The following is an 11,555-nucleotide window of genomic DNA, read 5'->3' as shown; positions in this document are numbered from 1 at the left end:
ATCAGACAAGATCGGGCGTTCTCAGGGTAGTGTGACCGTAAGCCATTGCAGAGCTCTCATCAAGACTACTTATGCAACTTCATCTATGTTGGGTTTCAGATAACAAACTAGTAATGTATAACAAGACCATGGTAATGGAAGCAAGAGGGGAAAAGCTTACAGCACCTGGTATTCCCAGGTGGTCTCCCATCCAAGTACTAACCAGGCCAAACCCTGCTTAGCTTCCGAGATCAGACGAGATCGGGCGTTCTCAGGGTAGTGTGACCGTAAGCCATTGCAGAGCTCTCATCAAGACTACTTATGCAACTTCATCTATGTTGGGTTTCAGATAACAAACTAGTAATGTATAACAAGACCATGGTAATGGAAGCAAGAGGGGAAAAGCTTACAGCACCTGGTATTCCCAGGTGGTCTCCCATCCAAGTACTAACCAGGCCAAACCCTGCTTAGCTTCCGAGATCAGACGAGATCGGGCGTTCTCAGGGTAGTGTGACCGTAAGCCATTGCAGAGCTCTCATCAAGACTACTTATGCAACTTCATCTATGTTGGGTTTCAGATAACAAACTAGTAATGTATAACAAGACCATGGTAATGGAAGCAAGAGGGGAAAAGCTTACAGCACCTGGTATTCCCAGGTGGTCTCCCATCCAAGTACTAACCAGGCCAAACCCTGCTTAGCTTCCGAGATCAGACGAGATCGGGCGTTCTCAGGGTAGTGTGACCGTAAGCCATTGCAGAGCTCTCATCAAGACTACTTATGCAACTTCATCTATGTTGGGTTTCAGATAACAAACTAGTAATGTATAACAAGACCATGGTAATGGAAGCAAGAGGGGAAAGGCTTACAGCACCTGGTATTCCCAGGTGGTCTCCCATCCAAGAACTAACCAGGCCAAACCCTGCTTAGCTTCCGAGATCAGACGAGATCGGGCATTCTCAGGGTAGTGTGACCGTAAGCCATTGCAGAGCTCTCATCAAGACTACTTATGCAACTTCATCTATGTTGGGTTTCAGATAACAAACTAGTAATGTATAACAAGACCATGGTAATGGAAGCAAGAGGGGAAAAGCTTACAGCACCTGGTATTCCCAGGTGGTCTCCCATCCAAGTACTAACCAGGCCAAACCCTGCTTAGCTTCCGAGATCAGACGAGATCGGGCGTTCTCAGGGTAGTGTGACCGTAAGCCATTGCAGAGCTCTCATCAAGACTACTTATGCAACTTCATCTATGTTGGGTTTCAGATAACAAACTAGTAATGTATAACAAGACCATGGTAATGGAAGCAAGAGGGGAAAAGCTTACAGCACCTGGTATTCCCAGGTGGTCTCCCATCCAAGTACTAACCAGGCCACACCCTGCTTAGCTTCCGAGATCAGACGAGATCGGGCGTTCTCAGGGTAGTGTGACCGTAAGCCATTGCAGAGCTCTCATCAAGACTACTTATGCAACTTCATCTATGTTGGGTTTCAGATAACAAACTAGTAATGTATAACAAGACCATGGTAATGGAAGCAAGAGGGGAAAAGCTTACAGCACCTGGTATTCCCAGGTGGTCTCCCATCCAAGTACTAACCAGGCCAAACCCTACTTAGCTTCCGAGTTCAGACGAGATCGGGCGTTCTCAGGGTAGTGTGACCGTAAGCCATTGCAGAGCTCTCATCAAGACTACTTATGCAACTTCATCTATGTTGGGTTTCAGATAACAAACTAGTAATGTATAACAAGACCATGGTAATGGAAGCAAGAGGGGAAAAGCTTACAGCACCTGGTATTCCCAGGTGGTCTCCCATCCAAGTACTAACCAGGCCAAACCCTGCTTAGCTTCCGAGATCAGATGAGATCGGGCGTTCTCAGGGTAGTGTGACCGTAAGCCATTGCAGAGCTCTCATCAAGACTACTTATGCAACTTCATCTATGTTGGGTTTCAGATAACAAACTAGTAATGTATAACAAGACCATGGTAATGGAAGCAAGAGGGGAAAAGCTTACAGCACCTGGTATTCCCAGGTGGTCTCCCATCCAAGTACTAACCAGGCCAAACCCTGCTTAGCTTCCGAGATCAGACGAGATCGGGCGTTCTCAGGGTAGTGTGACCGTAAGCCATTGCAGAGCTCTCATCAAGACTACTTATGCAACTTCATCTATGTTGGGTTTCAGATAACAAACTAGTAATGTATAACAAGACCATGGTAATGGAAGCAAGAGGGGAAAAGCTTACAGCACCTGGTATTCCCAGGTGGTCTCCCATCCAAGTACTAACCAGGCCAAACCCTGCTTAGCTTCCGAGATCAGACGAGATCGGGCGTTCTCAGGGTAGTGTGACCGTAAGCCATTGCAGGGCTCTCATCAAGACTACTTATGCAACTTCATCTATGTTGGGTTTCAGATAACAAACTAGTAATGTATAACAAGACCATGGTAATGGAAGCAAGAGGGGAAAAGCTTACAGCACCTGGTATTCCCAGGTGGTCTCCCATCCAAGTACTAACCAGGCCAAACCCTGCTTAGCTTCCGAGATCAGACGAGATCGGGCGTTCTCAGGGTAGTGTGACCGTAAGCCATTGCAGAGCTCTCATCAAGACTACTTATGCAACTTCATCTATGTTGGGTTTCAGATAACAAACTAGTAATGTATAACAAGACCATGGTAATGGAAGCAAGAGGGGAAAAGCTTACAGCACCTGGTATTCCCAGGTGGTCTCCCATCCAAGTACTAACCAGGCCAAACCCTGCTTAGCTTCCGAGATCAGACGAGATCGGGCGTTCTCAGGGTAGTGTGACCGTAAGCCATTGCAGAGCTCTAATCAAGACTACTTATGCAACTTCATCTATGTTGGGTTTCAGATAACAAACTAGTAATGTATAACAAGACCATGGTAATGGAAGCAAGACGGGAAAAGCTTACAGCACCTGGTATTCCCAGGTGGTCTCCCATCCAAGTACTAACCAGGCCAAACCCTGCTTAGCTTCCGAGATCAGACGAGATCGGGCGTTCTCAGGGTAGTGTGACCGTAAGCCATTGCAGGGCTCTCATCAAGACTACTTATGCAACTTCATCTATGTTGGGTTTCAGATAACAAACTAGTAATGTATAACAAGACCATGGTAATGGAAGCAAGAGGGGAAAAGCTTACAGCACCTGGTATTCCCAGGTGGTCTCCCATCCAAGTACTAACCAGGCCAAACCCTGCTTAGCTTCCGAGATCAGACGAGATTGGGCGTTCTCAGGGTAGTGTGACCGTAAGCCATTGCAGAGCTCTCATCAAGACTACTTATGCAACTTCATCTATGTTGGGTTTCAGATAACAAACTAGTAATGTATAACAAGACCATGGTAATGGAAGCAAGAGGGGAAAAGCTTACAGCACCTGGTATTCCCAGGTGGTCTCCCATCCAAGTACTAACCAGGCCAAACCCTGATTAGCTTCCGAGATCAGACGAGATCGGGCGTTCTCAGGGTAGTGTGACCGTAAGCCATTGCAGAGCTCTCATCAAGACTACTTATGCAACTTCATCTATGTTGGGTTTCAGATAACAAACTAGTAATGTATAACAAGACCATGGTAATGGAAGCAAGAGGGGAAAATCTTACAGCACCTGGTATTCCCAGGTGGTCTCCCATCCAAGTACTAACCAGGCCAAACCCTGCTTAGCTTCCGAGATCAGACGAGATCGGGCGTTCTCAGGGTAGTGTGACCGTAAGCCATTGCAGAGCTCTCATCAAGACTACTTATGCAACTTCATCTATGTTGGGTTTCAGATAACAAACTAGAAATGTATAACAAGACCATGGTAATGGAAGCAAGAGGGGAAAATCTTACAGCACCTGGTATTCCCAGGTGGTCTCCCATCCAAGTACTAACCAGGCCAAACCCTGCTTAGCTTCCGAGATCAGACGAGATCGGGCGTTCTCAGGGTAGTGTGACCGTAAGCCATTGCAGAGCTCTCATCAAGACTACTTATGCAACTTCATCTATGTTGGGTTTCAGATAACAAACTAGTAATGTATAACAAGACCATGGTAATGGAAGCAAGAGGGGAAAAGCTTACAGCACCTGGTATTCCCAGGTGGTCTCCCATCCAAGTACTAACCAGGCCAAACCCTGCTTAGCTTCCGAGATCAGACGAGATCGGGCGTTCTCAGGGTAGTGTGACCGTAAGCCATTGCAGAGCTCTCATCAAGACTACTTATGCAACTTCATCTATGTTGGGTTTCAGATAACAAACTAGTAATGTATAACAAGACCATGGTAATGGAAGCAAGAGGGGAAAAGCTTACAGCACCTGGTATTCCCAGGTGGTCTCCCATCCAAGTACTAACCAGGCCAAACCCTGCTTAGCTTCCGAGATCAGACGAGATCGGGCGTTCTCAGGGTAGTGTGACCGTAAGCCATTGCAGAGCTCTCATCAAGACTACTTATGCAACTTCATCTATGTTGGGTTTCAGATAACAAACTAGTAATGTATAACAAGACCATGGTAATGGAAGCAAGAGGGGAAAAGCTTACAGCACCTGGTATTCCCAGGTGGTCTCCCATCCAAGTACTAACCAGGCCAAACCCTGCTTAGCTTCCGAGATCAGACGAGATCGGGCGTTCTCAGGGTAGTGTGACCGTAAGCCATTGCAGAGCTCTAATCAAGACTACTTATGCAACTTCATCTATGTTGGGTTTCAGATAACAAACTAGTAATGTATAACAAGACCATGGTAATGGAAGCAAGAGGGGAAAAGCTTACAGCACCTGGTATTTCCAGGTGGTCTCCCATCCAAGTACTAACCAGGCCAAACCCTGCTTAGCTTCCGAGATCAGACGAGATCGGGCGTTCTCAGGGTAGTGTGACCGTAAGCCATTGCAGGGCTCTCATCAAGACTACTTATGCAACTTCATCTATGTTGGGTTTCAGATAACAAACTAGTAATGTATAACAAGACCATGGTAATGGAAGCAAGAGGGGAAAAGCTTACAGCACCTGGTATTCCCAGGTGGTCTCCCATCCAAGTACTAACCAGGCCAAACCCTGCTTAGCTTCCGAGATCAGACGAGATCGGGCGTTCTCAGGGTAGTGTGACCGTAAGCCATTGCAGAGCTCTCATCAAGACTACTTATGCAACTTCATCTATGTTGGGTTTCAGATAACAAACTAGTAATGTATAACAAGACCATGGTAATGGAAGCAAGAGGGGAAAAGCTTACAGCACCTGGTATTCCCAGGTGGTCTCCCATCCAAGTACTAACCAGGCCAAACCCTGCTTAGCTTCCGAGATCAGACGAGATCGGGCGTTCTCAGGGTAGTGTGACCGTAAGCCATTGCAGAGCTCTCATCAAGACTACTTATGCAACTTCATCTATGTTGGGTTTCAGATAACAAACTAGTAATGTATAACAAGACCATGGTAATGGAAGCAAGAGGGGAAAAGCTTACAGCACCTGGTATTCCCAGGTGGTCTCCCATCCAAGTACTAACCAGGCCAATCCCTGCTTAGCTTCCGAGATCAGACGAGATCGGGCGTTCTCAGGGTAGTGTGACCGTAAGCCATTGCAGAGCTCTCATCAAGACTACTTATGCAACTTCATCTATGTTGGGTTTCAGATAACAAACTAGTAATGTATAACAAGACCATGGTAATGGAAGCAAGAGGGGAAAAGCTTACAGCACCTGGTATTCCCAGGTGGTCTCCCATCCAAGTACTAACCAGGCCAAACCCTGCTTAGCTTCCGAGATCAGACGAGATCGGGCGTTCTCAGGGTAGTGTGACCGTAAGCCATTGCAGAGCTCTCATCAAGACTACTTATGCAACTTCATCTATGTTGGGTTTCAGATAACAAACTAGTAATGTATAACAAGACCATGGTAATGGAAGCAAGAGGGGAAAAGCTTACAGCACCTGGTATTCCCAGGTGGTCTCCCATCCAAGTACTAACCAGGCCAAACCCTGCTTAGCTTCCGAGATCAGACGAGATCGGGCGTTCTCAGGGTAGTGTGACCGTAAGCCATTGCAGGGCTCTCATCAAGACTACTTATGCAACTTCATCTATGTTGGGTTTCAGATAACAAACTAGTAATGTATAACAAGACCATGGTAATGGAAGCAAGAGGGGAAAAGCTTACAGCACCTGGTATTCCCAGGTGGTCTCCCATCCAAGTACTAACCAGGCCAAACCCTGCTTAGCTTCCGAGATCAGACGAGATCGGGCGTTCTCAGGGTAGTGTGACCGTAAGCCATTGCAGAGCTCTCATCAAGACTACTTATGCAACTTCATCTATGTTGGGTTTCAGATAACAAACTAGTAATGTATAACAAGACCATGGTAATGGAAGCAAGAGGGGAAAAGCTTACAGCACCTGGTATTCCCAGGTGGTCTCCCATCCAAGTACTAACCAGGCCAAACCCTGCTTAGCTTCCGAGATCAGACGAGATCGGGCGTTCTCAGGGTAGTGTGACCGTAAGCCATTGCAGAGCTCTAATCAAGACTACTTATGCAACTTCATCTATGTTGGGTTTCAGATAACAAACTAGTAATGTATAACAAGACCATGGTAATGGAAGCAAGAGGGGAAAAGCTTACAGCACCTGGTATTCCCAGGTGGTCTCCCATCCAAGTACTAACCAGGCCAAACCCTGCTTAGCTTCCGAGATCAGACGAGATCGGGCGTTCTCAGGGTAGTGTGACCGTAAGCCATTGCAGGGCTCTCATCAAGACTACTTATGCAACTTCATCTATGTTGGGTTTCAGATAACAAACTAGTAATGTATAACAAGACCATGGTAATGGAAGCAAGAGGGGAAAAGCTTACAGCACCTGGTATTCCCAGGTGGTCTCCCATCCAAGTACTAACCAGGCCAAACCCTGCTTAGCTTCCGAGATCAGACGAGATTGGGCGTTCTCAGGGTAGTGTGACCGTAAGCCATTGCAGAGCTCTCATCAAGACTACTTATGCAACTTCATCTATGTTGGGTTTCAGATAACAAACTAGTAATGTATAACAAGACCATGGTAATGGAAGCAAGAGGGGAAAAGCTTACAGCACCTGGTATTCCCAGGTGGTCTCCCATCCAAGTACTAACCAGGCCAAACCCTGATTAGCTTCCGAGATCAGACGAGATCGGGCGTTCTCAGGGTAGTGTGACCGTAAGCCATTGCAGAGCTCTCATCAAGACTACTTATGCAACTTCATCTATGTTGGGTTTCAGATAACAAACTAGTAATGTATAACAAGACCATGGTAATGGAAGCAAGAGGGGAAAATCTTACAGCACCTGGTATTCCCAGGTGGTCTCCCATCCAAGTACTAACCAGGCCAAACCCTGCTTAGCTTCCGAGATCAGACGAGATCGGGCGTTCTCAGGGTAGTGTGACCGTAAGCCATTGCAGAGCTCTCATCAAGACTACTTATGCAACTTCATCTATGTTGGGTTTCAGATAACAAACTAGAAATGTATAACAAGACCATGGTAATGGAAGCAAGAGGGGAAAATCTTACAGCACCTGGTATTCCCAGGTGGTCTCCCATCCAAGTACTAACCAGGCCAAACCCTGCTTAGCTTCCGAGATCAGACGAGATCGGGCGTTCTCAGGGTAGTGTGACCGTAAGCCATTGCAGAGCTCTCATCAAGACTACTTATGCAACTTCATCTATGTTGGGTTTCAGATAACAAACTAGTAATGTATAACAAGACCATGGTAATGGAAGCAAGAGGGGAAAAGCTTACAGCACCTGGTATTCCCAGGTGGTCTCCCATCCAAGTACTAACCAGGCCAAACCCTGCTTAGCTTCCGAGATCAGACGAGATCGGGCGTTCTCAGGGTAGTGTGACCGTAAGCCATTGCAGAGCTCTCATCAAGACTACTTATGCAACTTCATCTATGTTGGGTTTCAGATAACAAACTAGTAATGTATAACAAGACCATGGTAATGGAAGCAAGAGGGGAAAAGCTTACAGCACCTGGTATTCCCAGGTGGTCTCCCATCCAAGTACTAACCAGGCCAAACCCTGCTTAGCTTCCGAGATCAGACGAGATCGGGCGTTCTCAGGGTAGTGTGACCATAAGCCATTGCAGAGCTCTCATCAAGACTACTTATGCAACTTCATCTATGTTGGGTTTCAGATAACAAACTAGTAATGTATAACAAGACCATGGTAATGGAAGCAAGAGGGGAAAAGCTTACAGCACCTGGTATTCCCAGGTGGTCTCCCATCCAAGTACTAACCAGGCCAAACCCTGCTTAGCTTCCGAGATCAGACGAGATCGGGCGTTCTCAGGGTAGTGTGACCGTAAGCCATTGCAGAGCTCTAATCAAGACTACTTATGCAACTTCATCTATGTTGGGTTTCAGATAACAAACTAGTAATGTATAACAAGACCATGGTAATGGAAGCAAGAGGGGAAAAGCTTACAGCACCTGGTATTCCCAGGTGGTCTCCCATCCAAGTACTAACCAGGCCAAACCCTGCTTAGCTTCCGAGATCAGACGAGATCGGGCGTTCTCAGGGTAGTGTGACCGTAAGCCATTGCAGGGCTCTCATCAAGACTACTTATGCAACTTCATCTATGTTGGGTTTCAGATAACAAACTAGTAATGTATAACAAGACCATGGTAATGGAAGCAAGAGGGGAAAAGCTTACAGCACCTGGTATTCCCAGGTGGTCTCCCATCCAAGTACTAACCAGGCCAAACCCTGCTTAGCTTCCGAGATCAGACGAGATTGGGCGTTCTCAGGGTAGTGTGACCGTAAGCCATTGCAGAGCTCTCATCAAGACTACTTATGCAACTTCATCTATGTTGGGTTTCAGATAACAAACTAGTAATGTATAACAAGACCATGGTAATGGAAGCAAGAGGGGAAAAGCTTACAGCACCTGGTATTCCCAGGTGGTCTCCCATCCAAGTACTAACCAGGCCAAACCCTGATTAGCTTCCGAGATCAGACGAGATCGGGCGTTCTCAGGGTAGTGTGACCGTAAGCCATTGCAGAGCTCTCATCAAGACTACTTATGCAACTTCATCTATGTTGGGTTTCAGATAACAAACTAGTAATGTATAACAAGACCATGGTAATGGAAGCAAGAGGGGAAAATCTTACAGCACCTGGTATTCCCAGGTGGTCTCCCATCCAAGTACTAACCAGGCCAAACCCTGCTTAGCTTCCGAGATCAGACGAGATCGGGCGTTCTCAGGGTAGTGTGACCGTAAGCCATTGCAGAGCTCTCATCAAGACTACTTATGCAACTTCATCTATGTTGGGTTTCAGATAACAAACTAGAAATGTATAACAAGACCATGGTAATGGAAGCAAGAGGGGAAAATCTTACAGCACCTGGTATTCCCAGGTGGTCTCCCATCCAAGTACTAACCAGGCCAAACCCTGCTTAGCTTCCGAGATCAGACGAGATCGGGCGTTCTCAGGGTAGTGTGACCGTAAGCCATTGCAGAGCTCTCATCAAGACTACTTATGCAACTTCATCTATGTTGGGTTTCAGATAACAAACTAGTAATGTATAACAAGACCATGGTAATGGAAGCAAGAGGGGAAAAGCTTACAGCACCTGGTATTCCCAGGTGGTCTCCCATCCAAGTACTAACCAGGCCAAACCCTGCTTAGCTTCCGAGATCAGACGAGATCGGGCGTTCTCAGGGTAGTGTGACCGTAAGCCATTGCAGAGCTCTCATCAAGACTACTTATGCAACTTCATCTATGTTGGGTTTCAGATAACAAACTAGTAATGTATAACAAGACCATGGTAATGGAAGCAAGAGGGGAAAAGCTTACAGCACCTGGTATTCCCAGGTGGTCTCCCATCCAAGTACTAACCAGGCCAAACCCTGCTTAGCTTCCGAGATCAGACGAGATCGGGCGTTCTCAGGGTAGTGTGACCGTAAGCCATTGCAGAGCTCTCATCAAGACTACTTATGCAACTTCATCTATGTTGGGTTTCAGATAACAAACTAGTAATGTATAACAAGACCATGGTAATGGAAGCAAGAGGGGAAAAGCTTACAGCACCTGGTATTCCCAGGTGGTCTCCCATCCAAGTACTAACCAGGCCAAACCCTGCTTAGCTTCCGAGATCAGACGAGATCGGGCGTTCTCAGGGTAGTGTGACCGTAAGCCATTGCAGAGCTCTAATCAAGACTACTTATGCAACTTCATCTATGTTGGGTTTCAGATAACAAACTAGTAATGTATAACAAGACCATGGTAATGGAAGCAAGAGGGGAAAAGCTTACAGCACCTGGTATTCCCAGGTGGTCTCCCATCCAAGTACTAACCAGGCCAAACCCTGTTTAGCTTCCGAGATCAGACGAGATCGGGCGTTCTCAGGGTAGTGTGACCGTAAGCCATTGCAGGGCTCTCATCAAGACTACTTATGCAACTTCATCTATGTTGGGTTTCAGATAACAAACTAGTAATGTATAACAAGACCATGGTAATGGAAGCAAGAGGGGAAAAGCTTACAGCACCTGGTATTCCCAGGTGGTCTCCCATCCAAGTACTAACCAGGCCAAACCCTGCTTAGCTTCCGAGATCAGACGAGATTGGGCGTTCTCAGGGTAGTGTGACCGTAAGCCATTGCAGAGCTCTCATCAAGACTACTTATGCAACTTCATCTATGTTGGGTTTCAGATAACAAACTAGTAATGTATAACAAGACCATGGTAATGGAAGCAAGAGGGGAAAAGCTTACAGCACCTGGTATTCCCAGGTGGTCTCCCATCCAAGTACTAACCAGGCCAAACCCTGCTTAGCTTCCGAGATCAGACGAGATCGGGCGTTCTCAGGGTAGTGTGACCGTAAGCCATTGCAGAGCTCTCATCAAGACTACTTATGCAACTTCATCTATGTTGGGTTTCAGATAACAAACTAGTAATGTATAACAAGACCATGGTAATGGAAGCAAGAGGGGAAAATCTTACAGCACCTGGTATTCCCAGGTGGTCTCCCATCCAAGTACTAACCAGGCCAAACCCTGCTTAGCTTCCGAGATCAGACGAGATCGGGCGTTCTCAGGGTAGTGTGACCGTAAGCCATTGCAGAGCTCTCATCAAGACTACTTATGCAACTTCATCTATGTTGGGTTTCAGATAACAAACTAGAAATGTATAACAAGACCATGGTAATGGAAGCAAGAGGGGAAAAGCTTACAGCACCTGGTATTCCCAGGTGGTCTCCCATCCAAGTACTAACCAGGCCAAACCCTGCTTAGCTTCCGAGATCAGACGAGATCGGGCGTTCTCAGGGTAGTGTGACCGTAAGCCATTGCAGAGCTCTCATCAAGACTACTTATGCAACTTCATCTATGTTGGGTTTCAGATAACAAACTAGTAATGTATAACAAGACCATGGTAATGGAAGCAAGAGGGGAAAAGCTTACAGCACCTGGTATTCCCAGGTGGTCTCCCATCCAAGTACTAACCAGGCCAAACCCTGCTTAGCTTCCGAGATCAGACGAGATCGGGCGTTCTCAGGGTAGTGTGACCGTAAGCCATTGCAGAGCTCTCATCAAGACTACTTATGCAACTTCATCTATGTTGGGTTTCAGATAACA

The 11,555-nt window shown here is 46.6% G+C and overlaps 51 non-coding genes across 51 annotated transcripts in view; all 51 read right to left on the bottom strand.

Annotated features, from left to right (window-relative positions):
• The window catches only part of LOC125790533 (5S ribosomal RNA), a 119-nt gene extending 76 nt beyond the window's left edge, over positions 1-43 (bottom strand). The window contains exon 1 of the ribosomal RNA XR_007430325.1: positions 1-43. This exon is cut by the window's left edge and continues 76 nt beyond it. This is a non-coding gene — a ribosomal RNA (5S ribosomal RNA).
• Positions 44-153: 110 nt separating this feature from the next.
• On the bottom strand, positions 154-272 carry LOC125790372 (5S ribosomal RNA). Its single transcript, XR_007430164.1, has one exon. It is a non-coding gene; the product is annotated as a 5S ribosomal RNA (ribosomal RNA).
• A 110-nt stretch (positions 273-382) lies between these two features.
• LOC125790371 (5S ribosomal RNA) lies at positions 383-501 on the bottom strand. The gene has a single exon (XR_007430163.1). It is a non-coding gene; the product is annotated as a 5S ribosomal RNA (ribosomal RNA).
• Positions 502-611: 110 nt separating this feature from the next.
• On the bottom strand, positions 612-730 carry LOC125790370 (5S ribosomal RNA). Its single transcript, XR_007430162.1, has one exon. It is a non-coding gene; the product is annotated as a 5S ribosomal RNA (ribosomal RNA).
• Positions 731-840: 110 nt separating this feature from the next.
• On the bottom strand, positions 841-959 carry LOC125790603 (5S ribosomal RNA). Its single transcript, XR_007430395.1, has one exon. It is a non-coding gene; the product is annotated as a 5S ribosomal RNA (ribosomal RNA).
• A 110-nt stretch (positions 960-1,069) lies between these two features.
• On the bottom strand, positions 1,070-1,188 carry LOC125790369 (5S ribosomal RNA). Its single transcript, XR_007430161.1, has one exon. It is a non-coding gene; the product is annotated as a 5S ribosomal RNA (ribosomal RNA).
• A 110-nt stretch (positions 1,189-1,298) lies between these two features.
• Positions 1,299-1,417, bottom strand: LOC125790465 (5S ribosomal RNA). The gene has a single exon (XR_007430257.1). It is a non-coding gene; the product is annotated as a 5S ribosomal RNA (ribosomal RNA).
• A 110-nt stretch (positions 1,418-1,527) lies between these two features.
• On the bottom strand, positions 1,528-1,646 carry LOC125790454 (5S ribosomal RNA). The gene has a single exon (XR_007430246.1). It is a non-coding gene; the product is annotated as a 5S ribosomal RNA (ribosomal RNA).
• A 110-nt stretch (positions 1,647-1,756) lies between these two features.
• On the bottom strand, positions 1,757-1,875 carry LOC125790612 (5S ribosomal RNA). Its single transcript, XR_007430404.1, has one exon. It is a non-coding gene; the product is annotated as a 5S ribosomal RNA (ribosomal RNA).
• A 110-nt stretch (positions 1,876-1,985) lies between these two features.
• Positions 1,986-2,104, bottom strand: LOC125790368 (5S ribosomal RNA). The gene has a single exon (XR_007430160.1). It is a non-coding gene; the product is annotated as a 5S ribosomal RNA (ribosomal RNA).
• A 110-nt stretch (positions 2,105-2,214) lies between these two features.
• LOC125790367 (5S ribosomal RNA) lies at positions 2,215-2,333 on the bottom strand. The gene has a single exon (XR_007430159.1). It is a non-coding gene; the product is annotated as a 5S ribosomal RNA (ribosomal RNA).
• A 110-nt stretch (positions 2,334-2,443) lies between these two features.
• On the bottom strand, positions 2,444-2,562 carry LOC125790366 (5S ribosomal RNA). The gene has a single exon (XR_007430158.1). It is a non-coding gene; the product is annotated as a 5S ribosomal RNA (ribosomal RNA).
• Positions 2,563-2,672: 110 nt separating this feature from the next.
• LOC125790365 (5S ribosomal RNA) lies at positions 2,673-2,791 on the bottom strand. The gene has a single exon (XR_007430157.1). It is a non-coding gene; the product is annotated as a 5S ribosomal RNA (ribosomal RNA).
• A 110-nt stretch (positions 2,792-2,901) lies between these two features.
• Positions 2,902-3,020, bottom strand: LOC125790364 (5S ribosomal RNA). Its single transcript, XR_007430156.1, has one exon. It is a non-coding gene; the product is annotated as a 5S ribosomal RNA (ribosomal RNA).
• Positions 3,021-3,130: 110 nt separating this feature from the next.
• Positions 3,131-3,249, bottom strand: LOC125790583 (5S ribosomal RNA). Its single transcript, XR_007430375.1, has one exon. It is a non-coding gene; the product is annotated as a 5S ribosomal RNA (ribosomal RNA).
• A 110-nt stretch (positions 3,250-3,359) lies between these two features.
• Positions 3,360-3,478, bottom strand: LOC125790498 (5S ribosomal RNA). Its single transcript, XR_007430290.1, has one exon. It is a non-coding gene; the product is annotated as a 5S ribosomal RNA (ribosomal RNA).
• A 110-nt stretch (positions 3,479-3,588) lies between these two features.
• Positions 3,589-3,707, bottom strand: LOC125790516 (5S ribosomal RNA). Its single transcript, XR_007430308.1, has one exon. It is a non-coding gene; the product is annotated as a 5S ribosomal RNA (ribosomal RNA).
• Positions 3,708-3,817: 110 nt separating this feature from the next.
• On the bottom strand, positions 3,818-3,936 carry LOC125790515 (5S ribosomal RNA). The gene has a single exon (XR_007430307.1). It is a non-coding gene; the product is annotated as a 5S ribosomal RNA (ribosomal RNA).
• A 110-nt stretch (positions 3,937-4,046) lies between these two features.
• On the bottom strand, positions 4,047-4,165 carry LOC125790363 (5S ribosomal RNA). The gene has a single exon (XR_007430155.1). It is a non-coding gene; the product is annotated as a 5S ribosomal RNA (ribosomal RNA).
• Positions 4,166-4,275: 110 nt separating this feature from the next.
• Positions 4,276-4,394, bottom strand: LOC125790361 (5S ribosomal RNA). Its single transcript, XR_007430153.1, has one exon. It is a non-coding gene; the product is annotated as a 5S ribosomal RNA (ribosomal RNA).
• Positions 4,395-4,504: 110 nt separating this feature from the next.
• LOC125790360 (5S ribosomal RNA) lies at positions 4,505-4,623 on the bottom strand. Its single transcript, XR_007430152.1, has one exon. It is a non-coding gene; the product is annotated as a 5S ribosomal RNA (ribosomal RNA).
• A 110-nt stretch (positions 4,624-4,733) lies between these two features.
• Positions 4,734-4,852, bottom strand: LOC125790526 (5S ribosomal RNA). Its single transcript, XR_007430318.1, has one exon. It is a non-coding gene; the product is annotated as a 5S ribosomal RNA (ribosomal RNA).
• Positions 4,853-4,962: 110 nt separating this feature from the next.
• LOC125790359 (5S ribosomal RNA) lies at positions 4,963-5,081 on the bottom strand. The gene has a single exon (XR_007430151.1). It is a non-coding gene; the product is annotated as a 5S ribosomal RNA (ribosomal RNA).
• A 110-nt stretch (positions 5,082-5,191) lies between these two features.
• LOC125790358 (5S ribosomal RNA) lies at positions 5,192-5,310 on the bottom strand. The gene has a single exon (XR_007430150.1). It is a non-coding gene; the product is annotated as a 5S ribosomal RNA (ribosomal RNA).
• Positions 5,311-5,420: 110 nt separating this feature from the next.
• LOC125790458 (5S ribosomal RNA) lies at positions 5,421-5,539 on the bottom strand. The gene has a single exon (XR_007430250.1). It is a non-coding gene; the product is annotated as a 5S ribosomal RNA (ribosomal RNA).
• Positions 5,540-5,649: 110 nt separating this feature from the next.
• Positions 5,650-5,768, bottom strand: LOC125790357 (5S ribosomal RNA). The gene has a single exon (XR_007430149.1). It is a non-coding gene; the product is annotated as a 5S ribosomal RNA (ribosomal RNA).
• Positions 5,769-5,878: 110 nt separating this feature from the next.
• On the bottom strand, positions 5,879-5,997 carry LOC125790356 (5S ribosomal RNA). The gene has a single exon (XR_007430148.1). It is a non-coding gene; the product is annotated as a 5S ribosomal RNA (ribosomal RNA).
• Positions 5,998-6,107: 110 nt separating this feature from the next.
• Positions 6,108-6,226, bottom strand: LOC125790355 (5S ribosomal RNA). The gene has a single exon (XR_007430147.1). It is a non-coding gene; the product is annotated as a 5S ribosomal RNA (ribosomal RNA).
• Positions 6,227-6,336: 110 nt separating this feature from the next.
• On the bottom strand, positions 6,337-6,455 carry LOC125790354 (5S ribosomal RNA). Its single transcript, XR_007430146.1, has one exon. It is a non-coding gene; the product is annotated as a 5S ribosomal RNA (ribosomal RNA).
• A 110-nt stretch (positions 6,456-6,565) lies between these two features.
• On the bottom strand, positions 6,566-6,684 carry LOC125790353 (5S ribosomal RNA). The gene has a single exon (XR_007430145.1). It is a non-coding gene; the product is annotated as a 5S ribosomal RNA (ribosomal RNA).
• Positions 6,685-6,794: 110 nt separating this feature from the next.
• LOC125790582 (5S ribosomal RNA) lies at positions 6,795-6,913 on the bottom strand. Its single transcript, XR_007430374.1, has one exon. It is a non-coding gene; the product is annotated as a 5S ribosomal RNA (ribosomal RNA).
• Positions 6,914-7,023: 110 nt separating this feature from the next.
• LOC125790497 (5S ribosomal RNA) lies at positions 7,024-7,142 on the bottom strand. Its single transcript, XR_007430289.1, has one exon. It is a non-coding gene; the product is annotated as a 5S ribosomal RNA (ribosomal RNA).
• Positions 7,143-7,252: 110 nt separating this feature from the next.
• Positions 7,253-7,371, bottom strand: LOC125790514 (5S ribosomal RNA). The gene has a single exon (XR_007430306.1). It is a non-coding gene; the product is annotated as a 5S ribosomal RNA (ribosomal RNA).
• A 110-nt stretch (positions 7,372-7,481) lies between these two features.
• On the bottom strand, positions 7,482-7,600 carry LOC125790513 (5S ribosomal RNA). Its single transcript, XR_007430305.1, has one exon. It is a non-coding gene; the product is annotated as a 5S ribosomal RNA (ribosomal RNA).
• Positions 7,601-7,710: 110 nt separating this feature from the next.
• LOC125790352 (5S ribosomal RNA) lies at positions 7,711-7,829 on the bottom strand. Its single transcript, XR_007430144.1, has one exon. It is a non-coding gene; the product is annotated as a 5S ribosomal RNA (ribosomal RNA).
• A 110-nt stretch (positions 7,830-7,939) lies between these two features.
• On the bottom strand, positions 7,940-8,058 carry LOC125790455 (5S ribosomal RNA). The gene has a single exon (XR_007430247.1). It is a non-coding gene; the product is annotated as a 5S ribosomal RNA (ribosomal RNA).
• Positions 8,059-8,168: 110 nt separating this feature from the next.
• On the bottom strand, positions 8,169-8,287 carry LOC125790350 (5S ribosomal RNA). Its single transcript, XR_007430142.1, has one exon. It is a non-coding gene; the product is annotated as a 5S ribosomal RNA (ribosomal RNA).
• Positions 8,288-8,397: 110 nt separating this feature from the next.
• LOC125790349 (5S ribosomal RNA) lies at positions 8,398-8,516 on the bottom strand. The gene has a single exon (XR_007430141.1). It is a non-coding gene; the product is annotated as a 5S ribosomal RNA (ribosomal RNA).
• Positions 8,517-8,626: 110 nt separating this feature from the next.
• Positions 8,627-8,745, bottom strand: LOC125790581 (5S ribosomal RNA). Its single transcript, XR_007430373.1, has one exon. It is a non-coding gene; the product is annotated as a 5S ribosomal RNA (ribosomal RNA).
• Positions 8,746-8,855: 110 nt separating this feature from the next.
• On the bottom strand, positions 8,856-8,974 carry LOC125790496 (5S ribosomal RNA). Its single transcript, XR_007430288.1, has one exon. It is a non-coding gene; the product is annotated as a 5S ribosomal RNA (ribosomal RNA).
• A 110-nt stretch (positions 8,975-9,084) lies between these two features.
• On the bottom strand, positions 9,085-9,203 carry LOC125790512 (5S ribosomal RNA). Its single transcript, XR_007430304.1, has one exon. It is a non-coding gene; the product is annotated as a 5S ribosomal RNA (ribosomal RNA).
• A 110-nt stretch (positions 9,204-9,313) lies between these two features.
• Positions 9,314-9,432, bottom strand: LOC125790511 (5S ribosomal RNA). The gene has a single exon (XR_007430303.1). It is a non-coding gene; the product is annotated as a 5S ribosomal RNA (ribosomal RNA).
• Positions 9,433-9,542: 110 nt separating this feature from the next.
• LOC125790348 (5S ribosomal RNA) lies at positions 9,543-9,661 on the bottom strand. Its single transcript, XR_007430140.1, has one exon. It is a non-coding gene; the product is annotated as a 5S ribosomal RNA (ribosomal RNA).
• Positions 9,662-9,771: 110 nt separating this feature from the next.
• Positions 9,772-9,890, bottom strand: LOC125790347 (5S ribosomal RNA). The gene has a single exon (XR_007430139.1). It is a non-coding gene; the product is annotated as a 5S ribosomal RNA (ribosomal RNA).
• A 110-nt stretch (positions 9,891-10,000) lies between these two features.
• LOC125790346 (5S ribosomal RNA) lies at positions 10,001-10,119 on the bottom strand. The gene has a single exon (XR_007430138.1). It is a non-coding gene; the product is annotated as a 5S ribosomal RNA (ribosomal RNA).
• A 110-nt stretch (positions 10,120-10,229) lies between these two features.
• LOC125790457 (5S ribosomal RNA) lies at positions 10,230-10,348 on the bottom strand. The gene has a single exon (XR_007430249.1). It is a non-coding gene; the product is annotated as a 5S ribosomal RNA (ribosomal RNA).
• Positions 10,349-10,458: 110 nt separating this feature from the next.
• LOC125790580 (5S ribosomal RNA) lies at positions 10,459-10,577 on the bottom strand. Its single transcript, XR_007430372.1, has one exon. It is a non-coding gene; the product is annotated as a 5S ribosomal RNA (ribosomal RNA).
• A 110-nt stretch (positions 10,578-10,687) lies between these two features.
• LOC125790345 (5S ribosomal RNA) lies at positions 10,688-10,806 on the bottom strand. The gene has a single exon (XR_007430137.1). It is a non-coding gene; the product is annotated as a 5S ribosomal RNA (ribosomal RNA).
• Positions 10,807-10,916: 110 nt separating this feature from the next.
• LOC125790510 (5S ribosomal RNA) lies at positions 10,917-11,035 on the bottom strand. Its single transcript, XR_007430302.1, has one exon. It is a non-coding gene; the product is annotated as a 5S ribosomal RNA (ribosomal RNA).
• Positions 11,036-11,145: 110 nt separating this feature from the next.
• On the bottom strand, positions 11,146-11,264 carry LOC125790344 (5S ribosomal RNA). The gene has a single exon (XR_007430136.1). It is a non-coding gene; the product is annotated as a 5S ribosomal RNA (ribosomal RNA).
• Positions 11,265-11,374: 110 nt separating this feature from the next.
• Positions 11,375-11,493, bottom strand: LOC125790343 (5S ribosomal RNA). The gene has a single exon (XR_007430135.1). It is a non-coding gene; the product is annotated as a 5S ribosomal RNA (ribosomal RNA).
• Positions 11,494-11,555: the final 62 nt, after the last annotated feature.

Source organism: Astyanax mexicanus, unplaced genomic scaffold (genome assembly GCF_023375975.1).
Source record: "Astyanax mexicanus isolate ESR-SI-001 unplaced genomic scaffold, AstMex3_surface scaffold_35, whole genome shotgun sequence".
Classification (NCBI taxonomy): Eukaryota; Metazoa; Chordata; class Actinopteri; order Characiformes; family Acestrorhamphidae; genus Astyanax; species Astyanax mexicanus.
This window is presented reverse-complemented; position numbering and strand designations above follow the sequence as displayed.